This window comes from Planococcus citri, chromosome 5, assembly GCF_950023065.1.
Source record: "Planococcus citri chromosome 5, ihPlaCitr1.1, whole genome shotgun sequence".
Lineage (NCBI taxonomy): Eukaryota > Metazoa > Arthropoda > Insecta > Hemiptera > Pseudococcidae > Planococcus > Planococcus citri.
The window spans coordinates 68,874,193-68,900,688 of NC_088681.1; the positions used below are offsets into that span (position 1 = coordinate 68,874,193).

A 26,496-nucleotide genomic window follows, 5' to 3' on the forward strand; every position below is an offset into this window, starting at 1 on the left:
GTTTTTATTCGAAAATAAATAGAGTACGAAAAGGGTTCGTATTGAAGCGATTAAATCAATCGCCCTTATTGTTGAATTCCTTTTTCGTTATGGTAGCCCCCACATGGTTGAAAGAGATGGAAGTTGCTTGGCCAAAGGCAATGAATTTACAATTTGAATCCGAACCTGAACCTGAACCAGAACCAGTACTTATCTCCAATAATACAGCTGTAATTCAGCCTCCTTTTAAAATCGATTGTACTCAATTTAAAACCCTCAACTATCTACTTGATGCAACGTTAAGCTACATGAAAAATGTCAATCCGAATAATATTGTTCAGAAAACCGAAGAAGCTTTCAACCAGTGGATTATGTATATCCAAAACAAAAATTATCCTGATATTTCGCAACCTAATCCGCTTGGTTTAAAACGTGATTCTCAAAATATTATACGTTGTCATGGACGCCTGGTTGAATCATGTCTCGACGATAATGCAAAGTTTCCAATACTTCTACCTGAGAAAGAATACTTCACTCACTTATTAATTGAAAAAATTCATATCGATAACTATCATGTTGGCGTTTCGCATACTCTCTCTGAATTGAGAAAAAATTTCTGGATTCCAAAAGGCAGATCGACGGTGTACTACGTTCTAAAAAAATGTGCTAACTGCAAATACTACGATGGTGGTCCATATAAATATCCTGCAATTCCTCCGTTACCTGAATTTCGTGTAAATCAAAGCAGTCCGTTTTCCTGTTGTGGTATCGACACATTTGGTCCTTTATACGTCAGTGATAACTCAGTCCAGAAAAAAGTATTTGTTAGTATTTTTGTTTGTATGATTACGCGTGCGATTCACTTAGAACTTTTAGAGAATATGACCACTCAAGAATTCCTACTCGCTTTTCGTAATTTTATAGCATTACGCACAATTCCAAAATTCGTAATAAGTGACAACGCGCCACAATTTAAAATAACCAAATCAGCTTTTGAAAATCTTTGGCAACAAATAATTTCTGATAATGATGTAATAGATTTTTGTAAAAATAATTTGATAGAATGGAAACTGTTGCCTGAATATGCCCCGTGGCATGGCGGTTTTTACGAAAGATTAATCGGTATAGTGAAAATGTCGCTAAAGAAAACAATTTTTAATTGTATAATAACAGAAAATCAATTGAGAACCGTGTTGTATGAAGTAACTTCTGTTATTAATTCGCGTCCTATTGTTTACGTAGGTGAAAATGATAGTAATGTATTAACACCTAATGATTTGATGAATACCAAATTCGATTTTATTCCGGATATTGATAATGTTAAAAATATTAAACGTGATGTAATCGTAAATTTATGGAAAAGATCTAACGATATTATTAATCAATTTTGGAACGTTTGGAAATTTCAATATTTAACTAGTCTTCGTGAACGTAATATTAGTATAAAACAAAAGAAAAATGTAGTAGACTTAGTTCCTAAAGTAGGAGATATCGTATTAATTGAAGGTGATAAAAAATTTTGTCCTAGAGGAGAGTGGAAAGTTGGTAAAGTAATTAATGTTAATGTTAGCTCAGACAGTAATGTTAGATCAGCAATCGTTGAAACTAAAAATTCTAAACTTACCCGTCCCATTAACAAATTGTATCCCTTGGAAACATCGTAATTTTTCTCGTTTATACTTATTATTTTAAATTTAAAAATTCGTTTTTTTTTTTTTTTTCGTCGGGAGTGTCGCGGATTCGCGGTTATTAATTATATTTGGCTATGTTTTTGTTATATTTAAAGTTCGCGATCTCAATAATATTCGGCTGCTAGGTTTGTTATCTTGAAGATTCAAAAGTTTTTGTTATTGTTTTTATTCGAAAATAAATAGAGTACGAAAAGGGTTCGTATTGAAGCGATTAAATCAATCACCCTTATTGTTGAATACGCGGATTCGTGGTTATTAATTATATTTGGCTATGTTTTTGTTATATTTAAAGTTCGCGATCTCGATAATATTCGGCTGCTAGGTTTGTTATCTTGAAGATTCAAAAGTTTTTGTTATTGTTTTTATTCGAAAATAAATAGAGTACGAAAAGGGTTCGTATTGAAGCGATTAAATCAATCGCCCTTATTGTTGAATTCCTTTTTCGTTAGGGGGTAACAGCTGTTTTAGCTGATTCATCTACTGCCTGGTTTCCTTCAATGCCTACATGACTTGGGACAAACCTAAATTTAATAATTTTGTCAGTAGTCTGAAGTTTATAAATGATTTGATGGATCTTATGAACAAGTTGATGTTCGGAAAATTTGTTTTGAATTGATAAAAGAGCAGAGAGTGCGTCTGACTGAATCGGGAATTTTTTGTTAGGGCTTTTCGAGGTAGAGATCTTTTGTAGGCAATGAAGTATGGCAGAAACTTCTAAATTGACAATTGAAGAATATTTATGAGCTGTGAAGTTGGTAATTCTACCATCAATAGAAAAAGCATAGCCTACATATTTAAACTCATTTTTAGAACCATCTGTGAAGCATAAAATGAGTTCATGATATTCTGCTATGATCTCAGTATATTTTTCTTTGATGAAACCAGATGGATACTCATTTTTTTTTTTTGTATTGGGATAAGGATAGATTGAATTCTGGTAAAATTAATTCCCAGGGAGGAAATTTATTATATTCGGAAGTGAGGTCTGATAGGTTTACATGGTAATTTCTTAAAGAATTTCGGAGAATACAGGAGTGATTTTCAGAATGGTTTGAAATATTTTGAATTTGTATTTTGATTAAAGTTCTGAATGGGTTTGTTGAATCTGATTCTAAAAACCATCCAACCTCAAAAATGAAAATTGGCACTTGGGGAGGGAGATCTGAGATACAAAATTTTAGAAAATGCTAAATCAATGTCAAAATTGAGGTTTTTAGAAGCGTTGTTTTTGGTTCTGATTGATGTTTTCCTTCAAAACCCTAAGTTGGATTCTCTCATAGGGTGGAGCTCGACATTTTGAAAAATTGAATACTTATGGTATCAAAATCTATGTTTTTTGGGAAGCACAGTCCTGATTTTGGGGTCAGTTGGATTTCAAAATTAAAATGACATTTTCAAAAACTTCATTTTTTAAAAAAATTTTCACTTTCTTTCCTCCCCACTAAGAGTTTGATTTTTCGAAAATGCGCCAAAATTCAATATTTTGAAAAACTTCGAACATAATCATTTTCTTCAAAAATTTTAAATCGCGCTGGAAGATCCCAAACTTAACTTTATAGTTCTTATAACATTTGGCTGATACTTATTGGCCATTCTATCAACCGTTTTTAAGATCGTTATCCTCAAATTTCAGGTTTACTTGTTCAAATGTAAATTCGAGATCAACTGGACTAGGAAAAAAAATTTCTAAAAATTTTAAATTTTTGGAGAAAATTGAAAACTTGCTCAAAACTGCAAAATGGTCTGAAGGTGATAGTTTTCAATGTAAGGGGGGGGGGGAGAAGGAAATGAAGTGATTATATTTCCATTTAGTGTAGCTGCTAAGTTGATGAAAAGTTGATGAATTCTTCAATTTTCATAAATCCAAGAATGAAGTCAATGGAGCTTGAGAAAATATTTCTTTAATTATGAATTTTCGTGAGCTTTTTCTCTCATTTTGCTCGCGGCAAGTTATATTTTACTCAGAAATGAATAATAGAAAATCCAAATCTAAACAAGAATTCTAACGAGAAAAGCATATGAAGTGTCGGTCTATGATTTAAAAGGATATCAGAATTTTTGGAAACAGCATAGTTTGAAACTCCCATAACAGAAAGTTCAACTGCCCAAATTGATTTTTACGAATTTTTGGAAAAATCAAGATTGACGATTTTCAGTAATTTACTCATATGCTTCAAAAAAACGAAAAATAAAATTAACTAGTCTTGAAATATCAACTCCTCGATCCAAATTTCACTATTTTCAGCCATTCTGGAGCCTCCAGCGTGCTTTTTGATTTCTCCAGAATTTGTAAATTCATCCAGAGAGCGTGGAAATTAATTTGAGCAATATAAATATTGAGTTTTGGCTTGTTTTTGACTTGGGCTTAACGAGTTCATTCACATTTTGCCTGATTTTCAGAAGAAGATCTCAAATTTTTGACCAACGTAATTGGGCAAAAAATTCAAAAATGGAAAATTTTTCTGCTCATGAGGGAACACAAATCGCCGAAAATGTTCATTTGTGGATTTTCGAAAATTCGCCCGAAAATCAAAAATTTTGGTTATGGAGGTTTCAGATTATTCTCTTTCCAAAAATTGCGATCTCGAGTGGCCTCCTTAATAGGGTAAAAAACAATGAGATAGTGTTTTACACTCATTTTCAGGTTGCTTGTCCCTTATTCATATAATCCAAAAATCTTTTCCAAAGGTGTGGACACCCTTGATCATACGAAAATTCAATGCTTTCAATTCAATGAATGCGAATTTTTTTGGAAATCCAAATTTTCGATTTCAATAGGAAAGGTATCTACGAACTTCGTTAGGTGTTGAGTGATTTTTGTTTGACAATTCTGATTTTCCCCCCAAAAAATTACGAAAAATGTCAAAAAATTGTCTCACATTTGGAAACAGAAGAAATATCGAAAAAAAGTGCAGGGGGGGGGGGGTAATTTTATGTTCTTGGAAAAGAATATTGCAAAAAAAGACCGTGAATGGTCGTGAGTGGCTGATTTAATGAAGATATTTTCGTGGTTTTCAGTAATTTCGAGGAGAGAGACCCCCCTCCCGTTCCCATCTCTGAGATATAAAATTTTCGAGCTTAAGTAATCAACGTGGCTGAAAAAATCTGTGAAAATAAATCAAATACTTATTTTCCAAATTTTGGAACATTTCACTCCCCTTGCCTCTCGACTCACTGTATGACCCTTATAAAAAGCCTATTTGAGAGTGGGTGTTTCTGTTGAGGACTGTGAAGTTGAAAAAAAAAACACCCTCAACTATTCTCAAAAAAAAAAAACTACTTATGGAATTTCAGGCAAGTCATAAAAAATGACCGGGTCAAGCTGAAAGCCGGTCAAATTGGCTTTAAATGCTCCATAAAGTAATCCAAGCATAGCAAATTTCTCAAAAGGCTGATTACCTGAAGCGACTCTAATCCAAATTTGAACACAGTTTTGAAAAATTAACAAAAAAATCGGTCAATAATTTCTACTTTCGAATGAAATTTGGCATTATAAACTCTTACCTGAATATTTATATCCGTATTAGTGAAATAACTTAGTCAATCAAAACACTTAATCGCGCACTTGAAAAGTTCACAACGTGACTTGATAGACAAATGAACAAAAAAAAATTCGAACGAATTAAAAAATTAATTTAAAACGAACAATAATTATTTAAGTTACGACCCGCAAAAAAATTAACTTTAGTCGAACACCGGTTAAGGAGAAAAAAAAGGTGAAAAAATTTATCAACGATGGAAAATAAAGTAAATAACGAAAAAAAAGAAATGACCTTTTAACGAACCCGAGTTACGAAAAAAAAAAATTACTAAAACGACGAAATAATCGGTGTAAAACCGAAAATAAAAACTGTAGAAGTCGTTTCGAACAAGACGAAATTTACATTTCGCATTCGCGAAATTGCATGCCGACACACGAGATAATTGGCGCACGATAAACGGACCTCTTTCGCAAGCAGAGAGTAACCGAACTTTAACAACTTATTGCAAAATTTAAGCGTGTAATGCAGCGAAGGGTTAGCATAGTTTTACAGCCGAAGCTTTCCGATGCGAACCGAGCGCTTTCGAAGATTCAAGAATTGTTTTATGGGAAAAGTTGGGTCCGGGCGTAATTCGTAGTATAGGAGTATTTTTTTCCCTTTCTGTGGCGCTCTTTCTCTCTATATCTTTCTCCGGCTATGGTTTTTCGCTATGTATGCGTCTCGGTCGCGGCAGCACGGTTTTTGCGAGAGTATTGTGTCTTTAGTGTACGCGGAATAGAGACGACCGACGTTAAATTGGGAATTGGTAAATGGTACTAAATGTCACGCGGTACGCACAAACTTTCAATAAAATATTATGATCTGAGAAATTCCAACGTAAAGTACGCTCCATCTCCATCTCCATCTCTCTTTCTCCTTCATTCTCGTGAAATGCGTCTCGTTGTTTTCTTCGTCTTCGTACTGCTTGGAAATTTTCAATATAGCACAAGTGTCCTGCTACTGCCGCAGCCTGCAGCTCGTCCACGAGTTTATCAATTTAATTCGCAAAAAACTGCCGAGTTTTATTTTGATTTTACGCCGGTCTATTTTCGTTCAATAGCTCGATATCGTCGCATTTTCCACTTCTCCTTCTCCCTGTGCGTGCTACTAACCTTGTTGACCTACGAATAATTTTCAAACGAGAGAAAATTTTTAATATGATCTCAGTTCTAAATGAATCCAGCCTCGAGATATTAAAAAAAAAGAAAAAATTTCTATATAGCTTTTCTATGTATTTGTCGTCCCTATAACGAAAAAAAAAAAAATGCGGTATACTTTTCCAATATTTGAAAAAAATTTCCAATTTTGACTTTGATATGAGGAAATATGCCTTCATCGCCTAAGCGATGATTAAATTAATCATCACCATAGAGATGATGAATAAAATAACTCCCTTAAACTGCAAGTTCGGTAATGTGTTAACTCCTACTACTGTGCTACTCCTACTATGTAGCTATAACGTAATCGCGCGCAGCAAACGCATAGAACGCATCCGATGCACCCAAAAATAGTATAAATAGAGCAACACGGACGCGAGCCAAACTAGTTGTATTTAAAATGGGCTGAACTTCCAAATAAGTTGAGCTTCCATACGATCTTGGACTCGGCGATCCGGATAGCTGGTTCTTGGTCAAAAGTGTACTTATGTAGATACGAGTAGATGAAGTCCTCTATAGGGGGTTCATCCCTTTTATTCAGTCTTCGCCCACTTTTAGTGGTTAATATGTTTCTCGTTTTCGTGATTTAAATTATCGTATACGTAATTAATCGCGTCCACACCGGATATCATCTGATTATGCTGGCCATCGGAGATAGTCCTAGAAGAATAGGTACCTCGTGTATTACATTGCTGTCGACCGGCCTAGTATTAGTGAGCCACCCTGAAAGAGACAGTAGAAGCGGACATTATGTGAGCCTTGGTGAGTAAATCTCACTACTATTTCCGAAATTGCATGCAATTTCTAGGGTATCTAATTACCCACCTTCAGTAATCCATTAACGCGCGTCGTAAGGTATAAGCTTGTGCATGTACCTATTATAGAACAACCCTATAGTTATTCTATACTTCTTTATCTTTGTACCCGTTTTAATATGCATTTGATTTTATTATGTCTAATTAACAATAAACATATTATCACTTTAGTGTAATTAATATGAGTTTTATTGGTAATTAGAGATTTTACTGTGAAGAATGAGCTGCATGACTGAAACCTCTCCGATATTTTGAGCTAACCAGGCGAGGCAATTATTCACTACCTTAGGGAATATTTCTTGACTTAATCACGTAGGTAGGAATTCTAATAAAAATCATCTATATCAATCCTGTAAGATCTCACTCTATCATATTGGCGCCTAACTTCCGTGTAATTCTCATGAAAATTGCAAAATTTTCATTCCAACTTACTAAAAAACCCACCCTTAAAAATTCAAATTTTTCATAATCTTCAAACTTTTCGATTTTTCCAAATTTTGTCAAACTCGAATTCCAAATGGTTCTCCTAAAGAACACAATTCGAGTGTAAAAACATGATTTTCCAAGATATGTTGCATGTCAAAATTGACTAATCACTTAGTCTGGCGCCTGACGTGGATGAACCTCTCTAGAAAAAATTCATACATGCCACGTATCTTCGAAAACTCATAAATTAAAAATTCTAATCTACCAAAAAATTAATTTTGATCTTTCTTGAATCCAAAAAGCTCGAAAAACGAGCATAATTCAAGCTAAAAATTACGTTTCAATGGTAAGCCTTTGACCTTTGAATCTCAAAGGCCACAGTGTATTAAAAAATAAATTCTTGAACTTTCTTGAATTCAAAAGGCTCGAAAAATGAGCATTATTCAAGCTAAAAATTACGTTCCGGATTAATCTAAATTATTACCTTCCAAAATTTTTGATTTTTTTTTGATTTTTTTTTCGTTTTGATTTTTTTTAAATTCTTGTACCCCACTAAAAATACGTTTTTTGCCTCGAAGTCTCGTAGATAGGTCTTTAGGTAATACGATAGCTCATACTTTAGTGAGAAAAGTTTCAGTACATAATGCTTACTAACACTATGCTAAAATAATGTAGTATTTTTTTATGTACATAAAATGAATTTTTCCAAACACTCTTTCGTGCATAAATTGCGAATAGGGGCAGAGAAAAATTCTGAAATACTATTCGGTTCATGATTCGTAAAAATACAAGTCCGAATCAAAATAATAAATTCTTTTAAAAAACGAAAGTGGTTATTACTCTGTGACCTACATGGTGGGTAGGTAGCTGCGGCTATATCATACTAATCGAGAAAAAACTCCCTGCTGAGCAAGGTGTAAAACCTGACTAGTCTCAAGGGAGATAATCATCTCGAGGACCATGGTAGAATCGTGATGCCCTGGTCACTGTGTATTTACAGAGAATATCATTCATAAAATAATAACCAAAATTTCATCTACGTAAAACTCTGGCTTTGTAAAAAATTAATCTCTGACTTACATGGTGGGAAGGGGATCGCAGCTATATTGTGCCAATTGAGAAAAAACTCCTCATGAGCAAGGTGTAAAACCTGACTAGCCTCAAGGGAGACAATTATCTCAAGAATCACGGTAGAATTGCGGTACCCTAGTTGCTGTGTATCGTCAGAGAACATTAATCTTAAAATAATAAACAAAATTTCATCTAAATAAAATTTTGAGATCACAAAAATAACTAGTCTCTGTCTTACGTAATGGATAAAGGATCGCAGCTATATTGTGCCAATCAAGAGGGCTTCTCCCAATGAGCAAGATGTAAAATCTGACTAGCCTCATGGGCGATAGTCATCTTGAGAATCACAGTAGAATTGTGATACCTCATTCATTATGCACTTTTGAAAATTTTTAAAATTCAAAAAATTCTAAAAATTGCTATTCTCATAAGACTCTCATGAAGGATATTTTACTCACAGAGAATCATGGTACTCCCCATGAGCGATTGGTAAGTTTGTCTCCTAAAGTGAGTACTCTACCATCATGTGAGTCTAACTTTGAAAAATAGCAAACAAAAATTCTCAAAAAATAGCATAAAAAATTTTTAAAAAACGTCTATATAACTAAAACAGTAATAGAACAAATTTTTTCAAACACTCTCAAAATGCAAAAATTTAGAATAGGGACTAGGAAAAAACTCCAAACAAGACCATTTGACTCGTGATTTGTAACAGTACAAGTCCGAATCGAAATAGTTGAAATAGTTTTAAAAATCAATTTACTTATTTCTTGACCTAACTAACCCCTTTGTGGTGTATTTTCGGACATTTCTATGAAAGTTACCATGACGAAAATCTGAAAATACAACACAAATAAGGAAAAAATTCTTCCGAGGTTAATTTTGTTCCAAATGGAACAGATTAGCCATCTGACGAATTCGGACCTAAAATTAGGGCAAAATTGCTGTTTTCTGCCAAGTCCGAAGATGAAAATCTGACAATTTGACAGATAAATGCAAAATTACCCACAAAAAGCAAAGCATAAAACTTTGATCTTTTTATGCTCGTAACAAAAGTGTTCAAAATTCCGAAAACGTCTGTATAGTTAGGTTGAGAAAAAATTCACTCAAAATCATTCCTCCCTTATGGAGCACAATGACAACTTGAGTGAGGCCATCCAGTTTTAAAGTCATCAAAATGTTATAATTTTGATGAAAATTTCTTGGCCACTTTAATCTAGTTATTCTATGTACCTAGTAATATTTTAACAATTTGGTGAATGGGTAAAATAAGCAGTTAAGCTCATTTTATTCAAGTAGGTACCTAGAAACGAATTTGTTTCATGCTTTTTACAGACGAAAATCTGTAGAAAAATGGGATAAATTCAGTCTGTAGATAGTTCATTGATTTTCTTTCTGTAGAAAATTTTTCTCAAGTTACCAGTAAGAAAATGGTTAATAGCCTGCATGACTTGGGCTATTTGATCGAATTTTACACTGGCTACATTTTCTGTAAAAATGTATCTATCTGCTCACTCTATTTTGAATCTGTGTAAGTTCAAAATTTCGAAAATCTAGCCCAAAAAGATCGTTGCAAGACTCAAAATCTCCGATGAAAATTATTTTAAATCACAAGACAAAAAACATCTAAGTTCTCAGTAGAAAAAAGCGCGATCTTTTTCCATATAAAATGCATAGGTATCATACCTATAGAGAATCTTCTTTGTATCCAGCTCATATAGCTGCATACACGTGCCATGGCCTTACAGAGCCTTTGAAATCGAATAGGATTCTTTGTTTAAAATCTCCGAGCCGAAATATTCTCACGAAATCATAGCGCCAGTAGATAGTTATAAAAATTAATAAGCAAGAGACTCGAACATCTTTCGTTCAAGGCGTTGACATTTATTGCTTTAGCAATAAAAACTGTCACTATTTGGTCACTTTATTACACCTATTTAACCAAAACATACAGAATCTTCTCGGATACCTGAGAACACCTTTTTGATATAATAAAAATGTCATCATTTGATTACATTTTTTCTTACCTATTTTTTGGATATAATAAAAACGTCTAGATTCAACTACTTTATTACACCTACTTGCTGGAGTATAAGATACTCGGCAACGAATACGTTAACGACTACTGAATACAGCATAGATACATAAAGGCTGCCTTTATTTTCGTCGCATGTAAAAACTAACCATACTATGTAATAGCCATGTAATCAATTGAATTAACATTTTAATGTTTTTTGCTTTTCTATACTGATCACATAGGAGACTGGAGAATATTAACATGCAATATTTCAAATATCCTGCTTGACATTTTGACAGTTTTTGACAATTTATTACCACTCAATATTTTTCTGACATTTTTACTGTTCTTATACCTACAAGTATAAGAAAACAAAAATGTACATAAATACAGTAGCTAAATACTCCGATTCATTTTTCAAAATCTATTAATTCAAGTCATTAATCTGTCAGCCTGATTGTTCTATGCATATGTACATACTAACAATAGTCAAATACTCCGATTAATTTTTTCAAAATTCAATAAATCAAGCCATTAATCTGTCAGCTTCATTGTTCAATGCTTACACATATACTAACAACCCTTAAAATAATCCAATTAACTTCTCAAATTTATTGATTCTGTCAGTTTTTATTTTTCTATACTTACAAATAAAACTAAATAGAAATCATATACTAACAATAGTTAAATAGTCCGATCCATTTTTGTGTAATTAATTCATATTTTTGATTGTTTTCTGACAGATTTATGTTTCTTACAATTCAGCCAACATACATATTTACAATATTTCTGTACCAGTAAATTACAGAAACCAGACATTAATTGCTACTATTTCTGACAAAAATATGACATCTTGACGGATTTATTGGTCAAAATAGGGATGATTCAATGTAAATCAATGAGTTTAAATGATCAAAACCATAAATTTCATCCAAAAATGAGAAAAATGAGCTTGAAATAGACTTTTATTACTCAAAGCGGAGAAATTCAGCATGAGAAAGCACATAGAGCTTAATTCTCACGATCTTTTGTGGGAAAAGGACTACAATGAAGTTCCCACCAAACCTCCAGATTTCCACTTCTCTTTTTTGTTAAAATAGGCATCCAAAAACACTATATAAACTCAAGCTATTTGATCAGTTCGACTATTCTCTGTGTGACTTTTGAACAAGTTAGACTTTCGCGTTGGACTTTCGTTCGCACTTAGTATTTCGTGATTCTATGAACACTCCTCCAGCTTTGAACACACGCAGTAGGGTGAGTAGAAAACCTTGTAAATTTTTCGAATTTCGTAAACGTGATCGGAAATCGGTGTTAAATAACATCAGTGAAATGGAACAGGAAAATAGCCAAAATTCCACTCACTCCGTCTTTAGTGATCATTCTCAGGCATATGCTAAAGAGCATGTATATGAGGATATGAGTGACTTACAAACCCCAAGTGACGAAGGGATAGGTACCCAACAGTACTCTCGCCCCTTTGAACCAGAACTTTTTAAAGATACTACCAATGAACAAGTATTTGCAATTTTTCAAAAAACTTGGGACTGGAATGAAAAAATTGATACCGAAGTGAAAAAGAATTTTGAGAATCAAAAAGATAAAATTCAAAATGCCACAAAGGTAGCATGCGAGGCAAAGGGAATTGGAATTTATGTCAACTCTAAGCTTGCTGATCTCGCGACGCAAGCTCATAACAACCTAAAAGAAGCAGGAACCTGGGTTGATGAGTTGAAAGAGAAATTAAAATCTACTCGCGTTGCTCTGATCGAAACAAATAATGCCACGAAAGGGAACACTTTGGACTTGCAACGAATTTCTGAAACAATTGACAAAATTTGTCAAGAAACTAAAAAGCGTGACGAAGGTTGTGCTCAAATTGTCGAAGAGATTAATAACATCAAAGAAAAAATCCAATATACTCCCTCGGCAGGTGGCTCAAAAGTTAAATCTCTCGCGATTGATGCAGGATCTATAAAAAGTGCAGGTATTACTTTCACAGACGACCAACTGCATTTTCCGCACGAATTCTTAGAAGAATTTGATGCGTATTTTTCGGAAACAAATGTAGCTATAAAACATAAGATTCTGGCATTTAAAGGGGTGATTGCTACAAAAACTCGTAAATCATTCCTTGAGACGGTACGAAACGTACGAAATTACCGCGAATTGAAAAGTAAATTTCTGGACTTTTACTGGGATCGCAGAGCTCAAAATGAAGCAATGAAAGCTTGCAGATATGAGTTCAACTCTGCGGAAGACCTCAAAGATATGGCGAATAAAATGGCCAGATGGGCTAAATCACTTCGAAATCATCGCCATAGAAGCGAGGATGAAATTATAGACATCCTGATAGGGAAAGCTCCAGAAAATTACCAGACTAGACTAATGCAAGAAGGACAGTCTATGGACGATTTTCTTGAAAAATTGTCCAATTTGGCTAGAATTCAATACGATCCTGAAAATGAAGTACCCGTTAGGTTCCAACGAAATTATAGACGTAAATTTGATGACCCTCCCGTACCCGCGCCTGTAAATAATACGCGATACACGAATAAGGGCACACCATCAAATGAGCAACTACTGGCGATTTATAATCTTATCTCGCAGAAGGGGATTCCAAAAAATTTTAATGAAAACTTCACCAACAATCGCCAGCCTGCTCAAAATGAAAAACCATTTACGTTTTCACCTCCAACTTCGTCGAATCTGCCTGCAACGACTTATCCTCCGAAGGATAAGCCAGAACAGAAAACGATACTTCAAAACCCCAATCAAGTAAAAAACCCAAATACGATTACGTCAAATTCAACACCCAAGCCATTCGGTATTGATAAAAATGGCAATTTGACAATTAACAGATTTAGACCAAAAACTCAATCCAACCCACCTGCGGCTGCCGTACAAGCAGTAGAATTTGATCAAGACCTAGATGAATACGTTGTAGACCAACCACCCCTAGAAGATTTAAATGATCAGGTGGCGACATGCAACATGTTGAACACAATCTTCGCAGATGCGCCGGAAGAGTTAGATTTGCAAACGATTACTGCTGCCTTGCAATTAATGACAACCTCTCCCTCCGACGATGATGAAAGCTCTGCTTTGGGAAACGAAAGCCACTAGGTAGCCGAGGGGCAACTCCTAGTGCCTTCATAGCCCCCTCAGATTCAATTTTGGAAAAATATATTTGGGTTGGTGATGGGTTGAGCCATTACATAGCGCGTGGCGAAGTAACGTTATCAAATCATTTACCTGACTATTTACGCGACCAATTAGCCCTCGAAGAATTACATCGTAGGTTGCGGAGAGCTAATTTCCCTGAAAAATCACACTTTGTAGTCTCTGCAGGTCAGTTAGAATTCAATTTTTCGCGCAAACCATATCACATCATTGAAAAACAGCTACACAACATAACCGACTTATTACTCGACAACGGTGCACAGAGCATAATCCTATTATTCCCTCTGGCAAAACCACGCACACCAGATGAATTTGATATAAAATTGTCTCGTTATGTCGACTTTAAGAACATATATGTACGTGTAGCTAACAATCCTAAGATAAAATTCTTACGTATGCCAGCTATGAGCTTTTTGGAAACAGAAACTATTCATAGTCAGGGTAAACAATACACCAGACCCAGAGTTGGTGCACGCAAAGAATTATTGCCAATGGAACAAAAATTCCACTATGTCTCTGCAATAAAACGATATTTCCCTTCAATCACGGAATACCGTGATGTCCGCAATTTGCTCATCTCAAAGATAGCACGAATCGAATCATTTAAAGAAAGAATGGCGACACTTCCCACTCAAGCAGAAGTAGAATACCTGGGAAGTGACACCAATGAAAACACAACAGAAGCTCCAATTTATCAAATTTTAACGCTCAAAAACTCAGATTTAGGCAATAGACTCAAACCAGAAAGAAAAATTAAGAACGCGATTCGCAATCTCTATAACGACCCTGCAATTCTATCAGATTCACCAACAGCTATGAGTTTGGGTGAAATATTAGTCGCAAAAATCAATGAACAACGATTCCATAAAATGATAAATAAAAAGAAAAAACAAAATATCGAGTTCATTGATGCGATAGACAACACTCCTCTCAAGAATGAGAAGCCTGACCCAGTAACCTCTTCACAACTTGTGACGCAGAAAACTAATGACCCTGCGTGTGTCATACCAGTCACAATCGGTGCCAGAAAGGTTGCGTTACAACTCGATACAGGGGCACTTCCTAATGTGCTCTCTCGTTTAATGGTCAAAACATTCCTTGAAGAGGCTCCGAATTGGGTGAAATTCATAAAACTCAAAAAACAAGTCCAACTTAGATTGGCCAATAATACGCTAATTCCATCTGCGACGCATATCATTGAACTTCAAATGATACTTGGAAATGAAATGATAAAAGTGCCATTTTACATCATTGATGCACCAGGTCAGACATTCATTTTGGGCAGAATCTCTATGGATTACTTAAAAATGAAGTTAAATGTACCCGAACGACTCGTAAAATGTAGACCAGAATTTTGTGAAAAATTCACAATACCATTCATGCACACTGATGAATTTCAAAGTGCATTGACGGTATTCTCGTTGGTTACTAATGAACAAGAACATGAAACATTTTCCGAAGATATGTCTGACACTCATCATACTATCATTGAACAAGAAATCTTTGAAGAGCGTAGATTGGCTCAACGTACTTTTAAAGAGAATTTACGAGCTGATCTAAATATGGCTCTTGAGAATGGATCAATTACATTTCAACAAGCGATCCGAGGGTTTGATAGACTACAACATTTTGCCGATATTTTTGACCTCAACCCTGGTAAATACACCGGAGAGCAGGTTAAGTTCACGTTTCAAGAAGGAAACACACACCTGCAACCATGGAGAGGAGAAAAATTCCGACCTAGTAAAAAATTATTGCCGGCTTTACGCAAAGCAATAACGAAAATGCTCGCTCTCGGTATCATCAAATATTCACACTCATGCTACATTAACACCTTAGCACCTGTAGTTAAGAAAAATGGAGATATTCGTTTATGTCTCGATGCTGACGAACTCAATAAATTCCTAATCAATGTCTTAACTGAGCCAAATACAATCGCAAGCATGCTCTATGACAATGCTGGCGATAAGTTCTTTTGCACCCTCGACTTCACCGCGGGCTTTTGGCAACTCGAACTTGATTTGGAATCACGTAAATTTACTGCTTTTCAAGTTGAAGGGCAAGTGTACGAATTCACCAGGCTACCATATGGCCTGAAGATCTCATCAGGTGAGTTCGTACACATGATTAACCAAGTCATTGAAAATGAGGATGGAATTACAAAATACGTCGACGACATAAAAATATCAGGAACAACTTTTGAGGAAACTATCAAAAGACTTGAAAAAGTCTTTCACCTCATAAGAGAGCACGGTCTGAAGCTAAATCCAACAAAAACTCAATTTTTCAAAAATTGCGCTGATCATCTTGGTTTCGTAATTTCAGATAAAGGAATTGGAAAACAAAGTGAAAAAATTAGAAAACTAGAGGAATTTGAAAAGAAACACACTAAACGAGGAAAATTCTCTCTATCCAAAAAGAACGACATTTTGGCTTTAGTTGGCAATACCGGCCTCTACAGGGATTTTATTCCTGAATATTCCCAAATTGTAAACCCTATTTACCATCTTACGAAAGGTGATGTACCTGTCGAATGGACAGAAAAACAACAAAAAGCCTTTGAGACCTTGAAAGCTGAATTCAAGAAGGACTTCAAACTACAACAAGCTCCAAAGGAAGGTGATCTGTTCTTAGACACCCAACTCTCTGATGACTCGATGAACGGAGTACTATTTTATATGGTCGAGAATGACAAACGAATCATCATGTTCATCTCGATAGCATTTAAAGAGCACCAGAAAAACTTCACCTTATTTGACCGAGAAATTATGTGTTTGGTAAAATGTGTTCAAAAATTACAAATGTGGCTACATGGTCGACGAGTCCATGTCAGATCTAACCTTTTACCAATAATCAACCGATTTTGAGAAATTGCTCAAACCCACCGAAAGGCGGCTCACTGGGTAACCGTTCTAAATTGTTACGATATTATTTATGATATGAATTTTTCGAACAAGGCCCTTTATAAAATAAAGGCACCTGAATTAGAAGTTCACAATGTTGAAATTCCGGATGACTCAGATCCAACAGAGCTGGAACCATTTGAACCTCAAACTGAGCTATCGGAACCTCACTCACAAGAATTTGAGACAGGAATTGCACCCCTGGAAGTCAAATTTCTTGCCGAAAACATTCCTGAACTTCATAAACGTCTCAGAAACATCTCATCATATCAGCAGACAGACACGACGTGTAAGAAACTTATTGAAATTCTTGAGGAAAGTACCCCCCAGCGTAATAAAAAGAGCAAGAGGTCGTCCACGTAAGAATAGGGCAATTGAATCTTCGTCTCAAGAGACTATTTCGACAATCGATGATAGCCAAGACAGTCAGGATAGCCAAGATTCTGACGATGAAATATTTTTGGATGCTCCTATGACACTCCAAAGATTACCCGATAATGACCTCTCCAATGCGCAAAACCCATTGGACACCCCACCTGACTCTGTACTTCCAGAATCGCAACCTAGCGAAACTTCAAACGTTCCTAGGGCAGGGGCAAGTGCTCAAAGGCCTACCTCATTACCAACTAGGACACGATCTGAACGAGTTCTCGCTAGATTACGGACGAAACCAGCGACACACTGGAAAAAACAGCTCGAGACTAAATTCCTAAATTACGTATCTGATAGCGATCAAGAGCCTATCGCTCGTTTTTATGAGATGGTTCCTGATGAAAAATCAGACGATGAAGGAAACCAACTATGGAACACCTAATGCTTTGCAAAAAATTCACCACTTTTATCGTTGTGAACTGAAAGATGTACAAAAATTCCCTTTCCATATGTCCTGTTACATCCTTTGACCGCAACAATCACCACGTATTACAACGGAGAAGTGTACAAAAAACCCAAAATCATATGTCCTGTTACACTTTGCAGTCACCATAAAAATTCAAAAGATAAAAAATAATCTCACCAATAGCTAATTATCGCAATTAAAAATTCGCGAAATCACAAGATCTAGGTCTTGTTACATTTCTTAGTCACCCATATATTTTTTTTTGTTTGTTTTAATCACAACACACACCCAACAAGCAAAGCATTAAGAACAAGTCGGTGTAAATATTTTTTTTTCCTTTTGAGTCTTATAACCCCTTCTACTATCCTATTATGGCACGTATACTTTTACAGATAGAAAATTACAATCTAAAATTGCTTGGAAGTACACCAAAAAACACCTTATCATATGTCCTCGTGCATTTCCAAGTGAAAACATTTTCTTTTCCTCTAAATTCAAAATTATATTCGATCATTAATTCATTTTCGTCCTCAGTACTTTGTCTATAAGTAAGTATTCTAAGACACTTACCAAGAACGATGTTTTTAACTCGTAATTCCGACCCTAAGTAAAATACAATCTTACATCGCTTGGAGATATGCTAAATACTCTACCCTATATCCTTGCATACTTCCAAGTAATAATGCTCCTTTAACGTAAATGTAAAAATCACTCGATTTCATTATCACAAATACACACAATAACCGATTCCTTTTTATGTTAATCGTAGTTCTAGCCCTTGGTAAAATACACCACGGATACATAGCAGGTAGACGAACCTGGAACCCAACTGTGTCATTTACGTACACAAACATCAACAACGCATCTTCACACCCCGAATTCGTTACTCCAAAACAGTAAGCGAGTGTGACATTGACCCTACTACATCTCGTCAACACAGAGCGCATACACCCGCATATGACAGCTGGAGAAGAATACGCAAACGAACCCAAATAAACATGTACACAGATTGGTCTGAGATTTGCTACCCGATGACTTGGGAAAAGAATACGCTTATCAAGTAAATTAAATACGATTCACGAGTATTCCATGAAATAATTATCTTCTCAATAGCCCATATACCTATCTTCTTTTCATAAAATACGAATTCAAATACACGCAAACATACCTAGATCTAGGTCCTGGTATGTTATAGAATACTATTCGTTCTCCTAAACTTATCCATATAGCACACCCTTGTTCAAACACACCTTACAATATACCTACTTCCACTCAACCCAGAAATCATTTTTTTTTCTTTTCCTATTAAAATCTTCGACTCGTAATCGTAGGTATAATATAAGCTGTACATATATGTAACCTTAATTAAAAATCTCTCGAACACAGCATTTACTGCCCAACAACAGTAAAATGCCCTTACGTAATATTCTACACAGTGTGTTTATTGTTTCAGTATACGCCACGATATGTAAATATTATGCCACTATAGGATATTGTACCATGTCCCCTAATAAAATCAAAACGATCTTCTCTAAAAATTGATAACCGCATGGTTCCCAGCGCAGCACAGAAGACAATTTTGGTCAACGGCGCGAGTAAATAGGATTGCTAGCTGCTCATAAAAACGTCAAATAAGTTAGTACCTCGTTAAGATATCAAGTAAGGTACAAAATTCGAACAACACCGGCAGCATTACAGATGAATTAATCGTCTACAGTGCAAGCGATAAGCCTGCATTACTTCGACGATTCATAGCGATCTCTACGAATTCGCTACTTTGAAAAATTGAACTATGTGCAAAATTCCATGCATTTTATTCGTCTGGCGATCTTGATTTTTTTTGTATAGTCAGCTTTTTTCGGAAAATTCAGTTCATAGAAACTTAGAATGAAGTCCAGACGAAGTGCTACCACATCCAGAGAGACCATTCGATAAAATAGTCAAAAGCCATAAAAACTTCAACAGACGGCGATACTTGTCACTCATATTTTTCTCTCTTTATTCGATTATTTTATTTTTCGATAATTACCTCGCCTTCTTATCTATTTCTCACGCACAAGTGTTCTTACGATCATATACGCACCAAAATTTTATGGATTTGGAGGTGGGGACGATTTTTTCACCTATCTGTATCATCCAAAAAGATAGAAAACTGAAATAAAGGTGCTACCTTTTCTCGAATCTCACCTCATTATATGTAGTGCTGGGATCCATACGACACCTCTCGACTTAGCTGTGGTAAGTTTTGACTCTACTTTACCTATTCGATCCGAGTTTGCTTTATATTTCAACTTGATCTAGCTGGCTTATATTTAAGTAAGTTAGTTGGATCTTTTGCATCGAATTCGCGAGTGATTATTTGTACCTTTGCACCAAAATATTCAGTCTTATTATTTTTTCCAATTTTTTCCTCAAAAATCCAGATTTTGAACACAATTTCACCTGATCAACTATTCGATCAATATTGTCAACTCCTTGTTGACAATCTCCCGTTTCAATCGAATCATTCAGCTTGATTATAATTTTGCATCGAACCACTCCAACTAATTTTTGAATTTTTCGACCAATTTTGATCAGATTTTTTTCGACCATTTTTCCAAAAAATTTATTCGATTATTCGAATATTTTCCCGAACAACTTTCAAATCTTTAATCATCGCAGTTTGATTTCCTAGAAATCATGTCGTATTGCGAGATTATTTGCGACCAGTGCAAGCTATCTTTAGCACTGCCCGGACCATTTGCAAGGGCAATTCATGATGATATTTACATAACAGCATGTAGGCACCTTTTCCATTTTGGATGCCTATATCGCTTGTATATAAATTCCACTACTAGAACAGAACAAGGTGCACAATGTGTCCCCTGTCCTCATCCGTCATGTAAGCAAATGATCTTAGGATCTGATTCTTTCTTTGTGGATCAATCCTTACGAATATTCCAAGTACTCAACACTGACTCTAGAGTCCAGTCTCTCGTAAATCAACTCGCATTACAACGAGATTACATCACACGTATCGAGATGGTGATGATTAACGAGAATATTGAACTAAAAAATCAGCTGGAGGAGTATCGACGAGAACACTTCAATTTAATGACTCGATACAACTTGCTCCTAGATCATCAGATAGGCAATCTATTTTCGAATATACGTCCGAGAATAAATTCCTCAAACAATCCTCAACCTTCTTCTTCTCAAACTGCATCCGTCATGCCACAATCTTCGACTTCAAATTCCGATGTACCGCAGTTTACATCCCCCCCACCACTGTGGCGACAATTTCAAAACTCAGCACAACCTCTCTTCGCAAAACCACAAACTTCTTGTGATTCTGCACTGATTCAAAGACCAGAGCCTGTAGAGACCCCAATTCCAACGATTGTCACCCCTCGACAACAAACTGTCCAAGCTGGTTCATTAACCCAGCCCATAATCTCGCAGCTCAAATATGTAGACGTAGTTGGAACACCCTCCACTTCGTCAGACAGCTCTAGAGCCTCAGGTTCCGGCATTAGTACGACTTCGGATCGCGTAGCTCCTACGACACTACGATCCAAAATTTTCCCCCCAAAGCCAAAAAAGGGCACTTCTGCTGACAAGCGCCTTTTTCATAAAAATTATAGAGCCCGGTTCGGCTCCGATTCAGCTGAAATAGAACCTTTCTATCCCATTAATTCGTACCCGCATGGCTTTACGGCAGCAGGATACGAAATTTTGGACGATGCTTATATCATCGTATTTTTGGCCTATAATATCCTAATTATGGGGGATGGACACGCTGATGGTATCGCAAGATACTTAAGTGTATCTAAACCCTATGAAAACCTGATTGACATAGAAATGTACCGTAGAGACCTTCTAGCTTCTGAATTACTCTTATATCTCGAAACGTTCTTAAAACTCCCAAAACGAATTATGATGTCAATTGGGAATTTTGACGTACAAAGAGGTACGTCATATGGACAATTCTTCAATATATTCCAAGCTATTATTCTATTATTCAAAAAACTAAAAGTGCAAGAACTCATAATCCTTCCACTTATCCCTCACAAGAAAGTCAATCAGGAACAATTTTCAGAAATTAACAGAGCTTTAAATTACGATTGGGAAAGAACTCTTGGAGCTAGAATAACTAGAATTCCACATATTTTCGAAGAATTCCATACAGATAGGGCAGGAATCGACCAATATGGCCCATTCTACCCATCCAACCAATATGCCAACGTGCTTCTAGCCCTCAGAAATGAGCTTATCCCAGACGTACTTCCCAGACACCCTACAAGCCAATCTCCCAGACCCCCTACACCTGATGTTGAAATTCCTCCAAATAATATTCTTCCTTTACTACCACTGGATCTTCGAATTCCCAGAATTTGCTTGACCCCTGTTAAAATAGATCCTCCTCCTACCACGACTTCATCTACTAAATTATCCCAAACTACAACCCTTTCCACCCCCTCTACCTCTTCTTGTTCAAGCAGAACAGATCTAGCGGTGCAAAGTGTACAAATTTCCACCGAAAAGAATGCAAACAATCTCGGAAAGAAAGGTAAACCACGCCGTGTAGAACGTCGTAAACGCGATGAGGAGGAAAGCTTAGTTCGAAATGTACGACGACGCACCGATCCCATCGTGCGTATGGTAGAAGAAGCTATAGAGCAGGTGGAAAAAACCAGCATGCCACCAGTTAATGTGCCACGCGACCGCGCGGCTCGTATGTTTGCTTCTGATTCCAGGTCATCTTTAAATGATCAACGAACGCCATCACGAGATGATGAGACAGAGAAAAAGGAGGCTGAGAAAGACATCAATTCATCAGGCCAAAACCAGTAGAGCTCTGGATCACTGGGATTGGATCGCAGTTGTAAAAATTGAATTTTCCATATACGTATTAACCAATTATATTTAACCCTAGATTTAAATATAAAAGTAGAACATTACTAACGTTTCAGACGCTCATCTATAAACAAGCTACACAAGTGAGTATTTTTCGAAAAACATACTAATAGTTTGCTTCCCTACAGAATTATTATGACTCGAAAACAACACAGTCCAGAGTAATGATCCCATGCTAATTGACGACTTTGAGAGATGTTTAACTCGAAAAAAGCTGAGATTCCTTGATAATGATACTGTTGGTGACCAAACAACTACAACTTCTCATCACACAATACCACTACTTCTTCAACAAATAATTTTCACAAATCAACATTATTCAATAGTTCATATTTTTGCATTCTTTACAATATTTGTCTTTTATATGCATTCATATTCAAATTCTGTATCACGTGTCTACTTTTATACATTTAGTTTTATGCCATGCACATATATTATCCCTTTAGAATTAGACGAATATCTTAGAATTACGCAAAACAATAGAATTAAGCAAAATCCTAGGATTAAGCAAAATTTTTCTTTTCTCCCTGAAACTTTTCGCAATTTTTTCATACAACTTTTTACATTTATTCTCTGTTCTCTACAATGTTAGATTCATGTTTTTACACATTTATTCTCATGCCATGTACATATAGTATGCCTTTAAAATTAATCTTAGAATTACACAAAACGGTAGAATTAAGCAAAATTTTTGAAACTACATGCACTTTCGGAAAGATAGGGCCGCATAATGTACAAATTAGAACACACAGTGACGTTAATCAACTTTTCTTAGCTTTCGAACTTTTTTCAACTTTATACTTTTGGTCGTCACATCTGAACAAAAATTAGGGAACAAAAATTTAAAATCTGCAATATGACAATTGTAAAACTTTCTATAAAAGAAGCTAGCTTTTCGTCTCCGTCATATTTGCAAGAAATAGGAAATCTTCAGAAATTTATAGGTCAAATTACCATAATGACACTTAATGACCAAGAACCACTCACATTAGCAGAGCACATACTTCGCGTATTTATTCTATCCAGTTATAAGGAAAACCTTCAGTTCATACCCATTAAGACATTTAGGATACATTTGGCTACATAACAAAAAAGAGAAGGGCCATTTCGGAACTCAAAAATTTTAGAATTTTCTGTAAAACACATTACCATTTTTCGATCCTGTTGATTGGTTATAAATTTGAGTAAACGATCCCTCATTATTGACTTCAAAAATTATAGACACCTTTAGTAGTCAGAAGCATATTAACGACTTTTCCACTTGAAAAATCCCACCCTCCGACCCATCTCTTGAAAACCTGTCACCTCAAAATAGTCTGCAGATCAACGCAGCAAAGTACGGAGGGGCAGGGTGGTGGAGCCTCCCTTGTCTTGGAAGGGAGGGGAAAGCGGGGTTACGGCATATTTTTCCTCTTATTTTTCGTGATCCGTGCTTCCCCCTGTGACCTGCTGTAGGGGTCAACCCCCGGAAGGGCATATGATATGAGGAAATATGCCTTCATCGCCTAAGCGATGATTAAATTAATCATCACCATAGAGATGATGAATAAAATAACTCCCTTAAACTGCAAGTTCGGTAATGTGTTAACTCCTACTACTGTGCTACTCCTACTATGTAGCTATAACGTAATCGCGCGCAGCAAACGCATAGAACGCATCCGATGCACCCAAAAATAGTATAAATAGAGCAACACGGACGCGAGCCAAACTAGTTGTATTTAAAATGGGCTGAACTTCCAAATAAGTTGAGCTTCCATACGATCTTGGACTCGGCGATCCGGATAGCTGGTTCTTGGTCAAAAGTGTACTTATGTAGATACGAGTAGATGAAGTCCTCTATAGGGGGTTCATCCCTTTTATTCAGTCTTCGCCCACTTTTAGTGGTTAATATGTTTCTCGTTTTCGTGATTTAAATTATCGTATACGTAATTAATCGCGTCCACACCGGATATCATCTGATTATGCTGGCCATCGGAGATAGTCCTAGAAGAATAGGTACCTCGTGTATTACATTGCTGTCGACCGGCCTAGTATTAGTGAGCCACCCTGAAAGAGACAGTAGAAGCGGACATTATGTGAGCCTTGGTGAGTAAATCTCACTACTATTTCCGAAATTGCATGCAATTTCTAGGGTATCTAATTACCCACCTTCAGTAATCCATTAACGCGCGTCGTAAGGTATAAGCTTGTGCATGTACCTATTATAGAACAACCCTATAGTTATTCTATACTTCTTTATCTTTGTACCCGTTTTAATATGCATTTGATTTTATTATGTCTAATTAACAATAAACATATTATCACTTTAGTGTAATTAATATGAGTTTTATTGGTAATTAGAGATTTTACTGTGAAGAATGAGCTGCATGACTGAAACCTCTCCGATATTTTGAGCTAACCAGGCGAGGCAATTATTCACTACCTTAGGGAATATTTCTTGACTTAATCACGTAGGTAGGAATTCTAATAAAAATCATCTATATCAATCCTGTAAGATCTCACTCTATCAACTTTTTTCTCTCTTTTTTTTGGAAGGAAAATCCTCGTTTTATTTATATACTACTACGAGTATAGTATAGTAAAGGTATTTTTTTTTTTTTGCTTATCCAAAAAAATGTAATAATGGTAATGGGGAAATGATATCGTAAAATCAACAGTAATAAAACGCGATGAAAAATGAAATACGATATTAAAAATAGCTCCATAAACGTATAAAACTGGCTTAAAATAAACGTATTAGCCGAGATGAAAAAAGAAAAAGATTTTCAAACAAAAAATAGTGTATAACTACAAATGTTTCTAACAACTTTTTCAAGATATGAAAAAAAAACGCGAAGATGCGAGATGTTTTTAAAAAAATTGAAGAAGGAATCTTTTCGTGTATCATCTTTTTACTTTTTTTCGTGGCTTTTGATGTTCGGATCATCCGATACTTATTCGAATTTTTTCGCTGAACACGAATGAAAAGTTGCTTTTGATGATATTAAAAAAGTACGTATAGGTACACGAAAGCTGATTTTTGAAATTAGGAAAATTTTCATAGAAAGATTAATTCACGAGTTGCATCTTAAATTATTATTTTTTTTAATTTCAGGGTACTACACAGTCCTGTTTATGTAGCATTTCTGGCTTTCTATCATTTTTAAATCAAGATTTTTGATTTACTATCATCTTTTAATTTTCTCAGGGACATATTTTTCCTTAAATTTGGGCATCCTGAGGGAAATTTTGAAGCAAACTTGCCAAAAAAAATAGACCTTAGGTCCACTAACAAAATGGTGACATGAGCTTGCGCGTAAATTTTTGAACGAGGCAACGCTTGATCGAAAGATGATGCAAAAGTATATCACCTGCCAAAATTTTAAGTACTAAAGCCCATTTTTAGATTTTTAAAGAATTTCTAAAAATCAAATTTTGGGCTACAAATTAGGAAAAAAATGAAAAATTTTCCAAATTGACAAAGTACCTACATATTTTTGATCTGCTAAATCGATTGGAAACGGTTTCAAAACGTTTCGAGCAGTTCTAGCTGGGTCTTTTGAAAATCTAGAATTTCCAGAAAGTCGTTAAAAGTTCAAAAATGACTTGAAGAACGTGCTGAAATTGTACACAGAGTGAATTTTTACTTTCAAACTTCATTTGTTAAAATTTTGTGGAATTTTCAAGTTTTAAAAATCTGGTGGAGGCTCTTGGAATTTTTAAAAAGTCGCTGGAGGCTCTAAAATTACTTGAAATTTCCTTCAGACGATTTCATAGTGTGATTAAATTAGAGTGCAGGGTAAATTTCGGCTTTTCCACTTCATTTGGTAAAATTTTGTGGAAATTTCAAGTTCCACAAATCTGCTCGAGGCTCCAGAACTGCTCGAAACGGATGAAAATCATTTCTAGTTGATTCAGCAGTAGTTCAAAAATAGGACATATCCCAAATTCAAGCTTTCTAAGGTCAATCACCTGTTTTTGGAATGTAAACATCGTTTTTTTAATGGAACGCTTTGAAGG

The 26,496-nt window shown here is 35.5% G+C and overlaps 1 protein-coding gene and 1 long non-coding RNA gene across 2 annotated transcripts in view; one reads left to right on the top strand and one right to left on the bottom strand.

Annotated features, from left to right (window-relative positions):
• Window positions 1-5,642, bottom strand: part of kek2 (kekkon 2) — a 597,210-nt gene extending 591,568 nt beyond the window's left edge. Inside the window, exon 1 of the mRNA XM_065365265.1 lies at window positions 5,175-5,642. The gene's annotated coding sequence lies outside the window, so the exon portion shown is untranslated. The remainder of the gene's footprint in view (window positions 1-5,174) is intronic.
• The window catches only part of LOC135846271 (uncharacterized), a 200,407-nt gene that overhangs the window by 110,319 nt on the left and 63,592 nt on the right, over window positions 1-26,496 (top strand). The window lies entirely within an intron of this gene.